Here is a 10475-nt window from a genome sequence, read left to right as displayed (position 1 = left end):
TGTGGAGGGGAAATGGGGGAAGGTGAGAGGGAATGAGTGAATCTTATTCTCATAGGATTTGACTTAAGGAGGTAATAACATACACACTCAATTGGGTATGGAAATCTGTCTTACCCTACAGGAAAGTGGGGGGGGGCAAGAGAGTAGGGGAATGATAAAGAGGAGGGCAGGTTGGGAAAGGGGGTAATCAGAAGCAAATCCTTCTGAGGAGGGACAGGGACAAAAGAAAGAATAGAATAAATAGGGAGGGACAGGATAGGACTAAGGGAAATAGAGTTAGTTTTTCACAGCATGTCTACTATGGAAGTGTTTTGCATAACTGCACATATATAACCTATATTTAGTTGCTTGCCTTATCAACAAAGGTAGGTGGAGAGAGAGAAAGGGAGAAAATTTGGAACTCAAAGTTTTAAAAACACATTTAAAAATAATGTTTTCACATGCAACTGGGAAATAAGAAATACAGGAAATAGGGTACAGAAATCCATCCTGCCGTACAGGAAAATTAAAGGGGAAAGGGATAAGAGAAGTGGGGAAGAGATAGAAGGGAAGGCAGACTAGGGGAAGGGGTATTCAGAATGCATGCCATCTTGGGGTGGGGGGAGGGGCAAGATGGGGTGAAAATTTGGACCTCAAAATCTTGTGGAAGTAAATGTTGAAAAAAAAAATGAATAAATAAAATTCCCATAAAAAAAAGAAAAGAAAAAGAATTAATCAAATGCAAAAGAAAGTCCAAAAGCTCAGTGAAGAAAATACTTCCTTAAAAATTAGAATGAAGCAATTGGAATCTAGTGATTGTATGAGACATTAAGATTCTGTAAAACAAATACAAAAGTATGAAAAAATAGAAAACAATGTGAAATATCTCATTGGAAAAACAACTGACCTGGAAAATAGATCCAGCAGAGAGAATTCAAAAATTATTAGAATATCTGAAAGCCATGATCAAAACAATAACTTAGACATCATCTTTCAAGTAATTATCACGGAAAACTGCCCTAATATTTTAGCACCAGAGAGCAAAATAGAAATTTAAAGAATCCACCCATCTCCTCCTGAAAGAGATCCCCAAAGGGGAACTCCTAGGAATATTGTAGCCACATTCCAGAGTTCCCAGCTCAAGGAGAAAATATTACCAACAGCCAGAAAGAAATAATAGAAGTATTGTGGAAACACAAACAGGATGACACAAGATTTAGCATCTTCTACATTAAGGAACTGTAGGGCTTGGGATACGATATTCCAGAGAGCAAAGGTGATAGAATTACAACGAAGAATAACCTACCAAGCTAAACTGAATATAATCCTTCAGAAGAAAAACTGGACATTCAGTGAAATAGAGGACATTTAAGCATTCTTGATGAAAAGACCAGAGCTGAACAGAAAATTTGACTTTCAAATACAAGACTCAAGAAAAGCATGAAGAAGTAAACAGGAAAGAGAAATCATAAGGGACTTAATAAGGTAGAACTTTTTATATTCCTGCAGGAAAAGATGATATTTGTAACTCATGAGACCCTTGTCAGTATTAAGGTAGGTGGAGAGAAAAATATATACATGTACATATATATATATATATATATATATATATATATATATGTATGTATGTGTATAGATAGATAGATAGATAGATAGATAGATAGATAGATAGATAGATAGATAGATAGATAGATAGAGGGCACAGGGTGAATTGAAGATGAAGGGGTGACATCTGGAGAATACAATTAAGGGGTAAGAGAGGATTATACTGGGAGAAGGAGAAAGGGAGAGGTAGAATGGGGTAAATTATCTCACATAAAACAGACAAGAAAAGGCCTTTACAATGGAAGGGACATGGGGGAAGGTGAAAGGGAATTAATGAATCTTATTCTCATCAGATTTGGCTTAAGGAAAGAATAACATACACACTTAATTGGGTATGGAAAACTATCTTACTCTATGGGAAAATGTGAGGGGGAAGGGGACAAGAGAGCAGGAGGATGATAGAGGGGAGGGCAAATTATGGGAGGGTGTAGTAGCAAACACTTCTAAGGACAGACAGGGTCAAAAGAGAGAATAGAATAAATGGGGGGGCAGGATAGGATTAAGAGAAATACACTTAGTTTTCCACAACATGACTACTATAAAAGTGTTTTGCATGACTACACATCTATAACCTGTATCAAGTTACTTGCCTTCTCAAAGAGGGTAGGTGGGGAGGAAGGATGTGAGAAAATTTGGAACCCAAAGATTTAAAAATGAATGTTACAAATAAAAATAAAAATAAAAAAAAAAGTTTTCACATGCAACTGGGAAATAAGATATACAGCCAATGGTGTATAGAAATCTGTCTTGCCCTGCAGGAAAATTGAAGGGGAAGGGGATAAGAGAAGGGAATGTGTTGATACAGGAGGAAGAGCAGATTAGGGGAAGGGGTATTCAGAATGCATGCCTTTTTGGGCTGGGAGTAGGGACAAGATGGGGAGAAAATTTGGAATTCAAAATCTTGTGGAAGTGAACATGGAAAACTAAAAATAAATAAATTAATAACAAATTTAAAAAAAAAATAAAAAAGAACACACAGGAATTGCAATCTAGATCAGTTCAGGAAAAACTTAAAAAAGGTAAAATTACTAATTCAAAGTTTCCAAAACAAGCACAAAATGGTCATATCTAGCATTCTGACATATTTTGGAGTGAAAAATTCAGGTCTCCATGTGAGAGTGAATGGAGTTGCAATTAAAATGACAATCATAGGCTACATTAATGGAATCATATGCTACCTTATCGTAACATATGAAGAGTTTGTGCTTAATTCTGGCTACCAAATTTTATAGAGGACATTGAAAACTGGAGTGTCATCCCCTCCCAAACAAAAGGTAGCCAGGGTAATAAAATGACTTAAAACAATATCTGAGAATGACAAATCAAAAGAAATGAGAATGATTAACCTGAAAGAGAAGATTTAACAGGGACACAGATATTTTAAGGGCCATCATGCAGAACAAAGATTAAAGTTATTTTAAGTGGTCCTAAAGGGTAGACCTTTGAATAGTGCAAGGAAATAGCAGAGACAGAATTCAGCTCAAAAATATGTAAGACTATCATATAATAGAACTGCCTAAAGACAGCTCCCTCCTTTGCTAATGTATTTCTACCACTGGAGGTCTATAAGCAGAAGGAGGGTCTCTAGCCATCTTGAACTCTGTAGAAGACTGTTCCTTAGTTATGGGTCAGAGTAGATAATTTCTGCAGTCCCACACCTTTGAGATTCTGTGTCTCCCATGGATTTGATCCCAAATAAATTATTTATCCTTTATGAATCTCACTTAACTCACCTGCAAAATTAAAGTTTTAATTTCAATTCCTGGTAAGGTGTCTTTCAGCTTATTTTTTAATACTAGTATTTTAGAATGGAGGCTTCTATTATTGCCTGACTTTGTGTCATTTATTCCATTTTGAAGTTCTTTAAATATCACAATTAAATGATGCATTTTCCCTTTTCTTCAGATTATATATTTTTTGTAAGTGGGAGTTTATTTTGGTCTTTACTATGGTGTACTGTTCAAAGCTATTCAGAACACAGTCTTTCAGAATGCTGGAGGTCATTAAATTCACAGAATATTAGAGTTGGAAGGGACCACAGATGCCATCTAATTCATAGGCCTTTGGAAAGCTCCATTTTAAAATGTGTTTAATGCAATTGTTTGCATAAATGAAGAAAAACACCTATATATAATTCCAAAGGAGCATATACTTAAATTATCATTGATATTGACTTCCGTACAGGGTTTCTGATATTTTAGAAGTTATGGTGTTTTAAAAGTTAAGAAGAGAGACTTCCACTTCTGGGACGCAAGATGGCGGAGTAAAAAGGTAGTCGCTCTCACCCTCCCCTATCAACCTTTGAAAGCCCAGAAAACATTGCCCCAGGAAAAACCCTGTAACAGCTGAAACAGAAGAAAGATGGGGAGCAGCAGTGTAGTAGTCCAGGTAGCTTGAAGGATTAGAAAGAAGGTAGATAATTGGGAAAAAATGTTTACAACCAGTCTCTCTGATAAGAGCCTCATTTTAAAATGTATAGAGAATTAAGTCAAATTTATAAGAATACCATTCCCTAATTGACAAATGGTCAAAGGATATGAACAGGCAGTTCTCAGATGAAGAAATTAAAGCTATCTATAATCATATGAAAAAATGCACTAAATCACTATGGATTAGAGAAATGCAAATCAAAACAACTCAGGGTACCACATCACACCTATCAGATTGATCAACATAACAAAACAGAAAAATGATAAATGTTGGAGAAGATGTGGGAAACTGGAACACTAATGAATTGTTGGTGGAGTTGTGAACTGATCCAACCATTTTGCAGAGTAATTTGGATCTATGCCCAAAGGGTGATAAAAATGTGCATACCCTTTGACCCAGCAATATCATTTCTAGTGCTATATCCCAAAGAGATCATACAAATGGGAAATGGACCCACATGTACAAAAATATTCATAGCAGCTCTTTTTGTGGTGGCAAAGAATTGGAAATTGAGGGGATGCCCATCAATTGGGGAATGGCTGAACAAGTTGTGGTATATGAATATAATGGAATACTATTGTGTTATAAGAAATGATGAACAGGCTGACTTCAGAAAAACCTGGAAAGACTTGTATGTACTAATGCTGAGTGAAGTGAGCAGAACCAATAGAATGTTTTACACAATAACAGCCACATTGTGTGATGACTAATATTGATAAACTTAAACCTTCCCAGTAATGCAAGGATCTAAGACATCTCCAAAGTCCTCATGATGGAAAATGCTATCCACATTCAAAGAAAGAACTATGGAATTTTATTGCAGATTGAGGCATACTATTTGCTATTTTTTTCCTCTTTTATTGATTTTTGTTTCCTCTTTCTGGTGGTTCCTCCTCTTGGCTCTAATTTTAACTTACAACTTCACTAATCTGAAAATATGTTTAATAAGAATGTGTATATATATATATATGTATATGTGTGTATATATGTGTGTGTGTATATATATATATATGTATATATATATATATATATATACACACACACATATCCTATGTCAGATTGTGTGCCATTTTGGGGAGGGTGGTGGGGAGGAAGGGGAGAAAAATTTAAAACTCAAATGCATATGGAATTGATTGTTGATAAATCAAAATAAATTAATGAAAAAAACAAAAAAGTTAAGAACTTTGTTAATTAGTTTTTCATGTTATGTGTTTTTTTGTTTTGTTTTGTTTTGTTCTGTTTTTACATTTCTAATAGATTAGTTACAATGGATGCTCTCTATGCATGCTCCATTTACCTACAACATTTATTTTATATACTGCATATGGCTGTTTACATCATGCAAAATAATAGAGTTACAGATAAAGAAGTTATCATGTTGCTTATTTTCCTTATCCATTCATTTACTAAAAGATTTTTTATTGGGAGAACTGATTTTTCTCAGAATGATGAAAAGTACTACAAGAAGAAGTAGACTACTACTATTACTGGTAATAGTAGTTATCCATGCAAATTTTGCAATTAAACAGTAGAATTTTTGCAGTATGAATTTAGGGTTAGTGTTAAGGTTAGTGTGCATTTTAGAGTTAGTGTTAAAGAAGTAACCAAATACTTAGAAACTAGAACCTGCTCTTTTCCACAAACGGATACATTATAAATTCTCATAATATGAATACAAATCTCAAAATATCTTAGGAAACTAAAATAATAAATTGTTGTGGATGCAGACCATTATGTCAGAATAAACTTATTCCCATAATTGACAAAGTCTAATATTGATTAAAAATTTTGAAAAAATGTTTAAATAGCTACTTAATAGACATTACAATATTAAATACCCAGAGCATTCAAACTAGACAAAATGACAAATTTTACAGATATAAATACCTAATGGAAAAAAGAATCAAAGGCATGTGGGAACCACATGACATGCCTATAACCTCCTCATCATAGATTTGTACCAAGTATGCTCTCAGTTGCCTAAATTTGATGAGTATCCAAATACTTTTATTCATCTAGAGTGGACTATGTTTTCAACATGTAGAAAATCCAACAGAACAATAAACATAAAATGGACACTGCAAGTGTCCATTTAAAATCAGTATTATATCAGAAAATATGATAATGAGATACCAATGATAATATTAATTATACATAAATACGTTATATATAATATGTAATATTGTAATAGATATCATAAGAAATTTTGCTGCTTTGAATATTTATGAGAGTGTGTGTATGTGTGTGTTGACAAACAGAAAATGATTGAGATTTTTTGACTAGTTCTGTTATGTTAATATCATATAGAACTCCTAATTTAGAAAAGCCCCTTCTACCAATGAAGACCTAGCAATTAGTGTTAGTACTGTAAGTACCAGTGGCATATAAACTCCAGAAAAAGCCAGGATTAAGACTTATAGTAATCTAGAATGAAGAAGTTCAAACAACACCAATCTGCTATTTATAGTCTTAGAGAACTGCTGGAGGACTTTCTTGTGGCTGTTAAATCATTTCAGTTGTGTCTCTTTGTGACTCTATTTGGGGTTTTCTTGGCAAAAATACTGGAGTGCTTTGCCATTTCTTTCTCCAGTTCATTTTACAGATGAGGAAACTGAGGCGAAGAAAGTTAAGTGATCTGACCAGGGCACACAGTTAGAAAGTATTTGAGGCCAGATTTGAACCTAAATCTTCCTGACTTTAGGGCTCTACTGCACTGCCTAGCTTCTGGGAACCACAATGACATTAACTAATTTACACAGGATCACAGAGTCAATATGTGCCAGAAACAGGACTTGAAGACAGTTTTCTATCTTCTATATCTCTTGGCAATGTTTTTGGGAACAACAGCAAGAAGATGATAAACTTTTATTGACTGTCCAAGGACCTCAAAAAAGACCAAAAATAGGTAGTGGACCAAGTGAAAAAAGCAGAAAATCAGCTTAATATGTGCAACCCCACTGAGCATTTTTGTTCTGTTCATATTGTTTGCATTTTGATGTAGCAAGCTTTTTACTATTTACCTGTCATATGCCCTTCGAGAAAGAAAACTGGAAGAAAGCAAATGTGAAGGTGACATACTCTGGAAAGTAGATGGAAAGTTACAGGATGAATCATCCTTTTTCTGTATCAGTGCTTTTAAAATATTTTATTCTGCTTGCTTTTTAATTCAATTTTACCAAGCAAGTCATTGAGAACATTAGAATTGGATTCCAGAGCTCTGTGTGCACCATTTATTTGCTTTATGTCTCCAAGCAAATCCTTCACCTATCTGACATTTGGAGCTCCTTATGCTGTGGAAAAGAGCACTGGATTTGAATTCTAGCACCTGAGTTCAAATACAGTCTCAACTACCTACTATCAATGAAACTAGGATAAGCAGATTCTGAGCTTCAGGCCACAGGTTTTCATCTCTAAAACATCATGGATGGAATCAATGTTCTTTATGTTCTCTTCCAGCTCTAAGTAACATGATCTTCTACAAAATTAGGTAATAAAACTTCAATTACCTGCCACAGCATGTTAGTATGAGGATCTAGAAAATATTTAATGCAAAACACTTGTAAATGTAAACATCTACATAGATGTGTTTCGGTTATTGGAATCTATCTCATTTTTTTTAAAAGTTTTGATTGGGGAGAGTTAACACCCATGCTGAGCAGAATCTTATATTTACTGGCATCTTTTACAGCATTAGCATTGTGTGCCTTAAACAAAATGTGTACCTGTACATATTTTTGAATGACTGTTTTAATGGATGGATGACAAATTAATCTTCTCTATTTAGTATTTATTTTTCCTTCCTTATCTTGTCACGAGTATGCATTTTTTATTATAATTTTTCTTTAACATAAATATAATCTACATTATTTTCTCATTTAATTATTAATTTCATAATTCTTTAATTAATCTAGTTCCAATGATACAAATAATATATTACTCAAAGTGCCTCTACCCTGATTTTAGCCACAATATGTTACACAAATTTTAGATATCATTTATGACTGATTGAAAGTAGAGGCCACTTCTGGAAAGCAAAATAGATAATGTTAAAACAGACAGTGTTAAATATTAAAAGTCACTCCAGTATGAAAGAAGCATCTGAGTTAAAGCCAAGGGAAGCTTAGCTGCAGATGCAACTGGTGATTAAAGGAAAGTCCACTGATGCAAATATCAATATTGTATTGAACCTAGACTGAAATGTTGAATATTAAATAAATATTGAACTTGGAATAAAAGATTTATGAACAAAAGTAAGCCAGATGTGATCAAATAGGAGATAAGAAGATTGAACACTGATATTTTGGGTGATAGTTAAGCTAAATGGATAGGATTGGTTGAATTTAATTCAGATGACTATTACACCTACTACTGTAGGCAAGAATCTCTTAGAATAAATAAAAAGCCCTCATAGTCAATAAAAGGGTGAGAAAGGCAGTACTGTAGTATAATCTCAAAAATGACTAAATGATAGCCATTTCATTGCAAGGCAAAGCATTCAACACCAAATGCCAAAGAAGTCAAAGTTGATCAGTTCTTTAACTGATGAAGACCTACACCATCTTCTAGAAATAACATTAAAGACAGATATTACACACTCATCACAAAGGATTGGAATGATATTTAGGACATTAAAAGACAATTGGAAAAACTGGTAAGTTTTGCCTTGTAGTACAAAATGAAGCAGGGCAGAGACTAATAGAGTTTTATCACGATAGTTTGTTAGTCATAGCAAACACTCTTTTTCCACAGCCCAAAAGGCAATTTGATATCATCAGATGGTCTATATAGAAATCAGATGATATATTTTGCAGCCAAAGATTGAGAAGGCCTATACAGTAAGTTATACTAGAGCATATTTTGGACAAGTTCATGAGCTACTTATTGCAAAATTCAGGCAAATTAAAAAAAAAAGTAATGAAAACCATCAGACCATATAGGTAAGACCCATAACACATTCTTTATGAATATGAAGTAGAGATAATGAATACATTTAATGGATTAGATCTGGTAGATGGAGTGTATGAAGAACTGCGGATAGATATTCACCACACTGTATAGGAGGCAGCAACAAAAAAACAAACAAGCAAACAAACAACAAAAAACCTCAAAGAGAAAGAACAAGAAAACAAAATGACTGTGTGATGAGGTTCTACAAATATCTGAGAAAAGAAGGCAAGTGAAAAGTAAAAGAGAAAGGGAAAGATATGCAACTGAATGAAGAATTCCAGAGAATAGCAAGGAGAGATAAGGTAGTTTACATGACCAATGCAAAGAAATAGAAGAAAAAACACCAATAGAATAGAAAAGATGGGATCTTAAGAAAATTAGAGATATAATACAAAAAAAATATGGCATGATGAAAGCCTAAATTGGAAGGGACTTAACAGAAGCAGAATAGATTATAAAGAAGTGTCAAGGGGCAGCTAGGGGGCACAATGGACAAAACTCTAGCCTTGGAGTCAGGAGGATCTGAGTTCAATTCTGGCCTCAGACCAAACACTTGACACTTACTAGCTGTGTGACCCTGGGCAACTCACTTAACCCCAATTGCCTCACCAAAAAAAAAAATACAATTGCCAAAAATGCACAAAAGAACTATATGGAGGGGAACCAAGATGGCAGTGTAAAAGCAGTGACTTGTTTGAGCTCTCTCCCCAAACCCTCCAAATACCTGTAAAAAATAGCTCTAAATGAATCCCAGAGAAGATGAACCCACAAAAAAGACAGAGTGAAACAAATTTCCAGCCCAAGGCAACCTGGATGGTTGATTAGAAAGGTCTGTCATGCCTGGCTGGGAGAGAAATGCAATTCAGTGTGGATGTGTGTGCAGGCAAAATCTAGGCCTCAGTGAGCCTGGAGCTGGACTCAGAGGACTGAATCATGGGCAGCTGTGGTGGTTTCCAGACTTCTCAATCCACAAACACCAAAGACAACTTAGAACATCAGTAGGAAAAGTCTGTGACTGTGGAGAAAGAGAAAATAGGTCCCAGCTCCAGTTCTGATGTGGCCCCAGGGCAGTGGCTGCTCTCAGAGCTTCCAGCCCACAGACTGAGGGGGGGATTGAGTGGCTGATCACAGGGAGATTACAGGGGTCTGTTTGCTGGTGTTGAGGCAGGGTTTTCTTGCTTTTCTCATGCTTAGATCTGGGTCACAGTTATGGGTGACAATCCTGGGGTGAAGAGGAGTGCTGGTGAGGTTGAGCTTGTAGTGGCAGTGGAGAGGGAATCATCCTCACAGTTTCAAGACAGAAAAGAGTGCTTGTGGTTTTTCATAGACCACAGCACAGGACAGGAAAGGAGTAAACAGCTGCACAAAATCCCCAAAGTTTGGGACAATACATTCTCCACACTGGAAGCAGACCCTTACCTTAACAAAAAGTTTAAAACTCAAGGAAATGGCTAAGATCATGAGCAAATCTTGCAAAAACAGTCAGACCATAGAATCTTTCTTTGGTAACAAAG

At 35.1% G+C, this 10475-nt stretch overlaps 1 protein-coding gene across 5 annotated transcripts in view; it reads right to left on the bottom strand.

Annotated features, from left to right (window-relative positions):
• SPOCK3 (SPARC (osteonectin), cwcv and kazal like domains proteoglycan 3) overlaps positions 1-10475 on the bottom strand; it is a 706138-nt gene that overhangs the window by 262176 nt on the left and 433487 nt on the right. The gene's annotated exons all lie outside the window — the stretch shown is intronic.

The sequence above is a fragment of the Vombatus ursinus genome, unplaced genomic scaffold (assembly GCF_900497805.2).
Source record: "Vombatus ursinus unplaced genomic scaffold, bare-nosed wombat genome assembly UNPS02014784.1, whole genome shotgun sequence".
In the NCBI taxonomy this organism is placed as follows: Eukaryota; Metazoa; Chordata; class Mammalia; order Diprotodontia; family Vombatidae; genus Vombatus; species Vombatus ursinus.
Note: the sequence above shows the minus strand (reverse complement) of the source record. Positions and strands in the feature narration are given on the sequence as shown.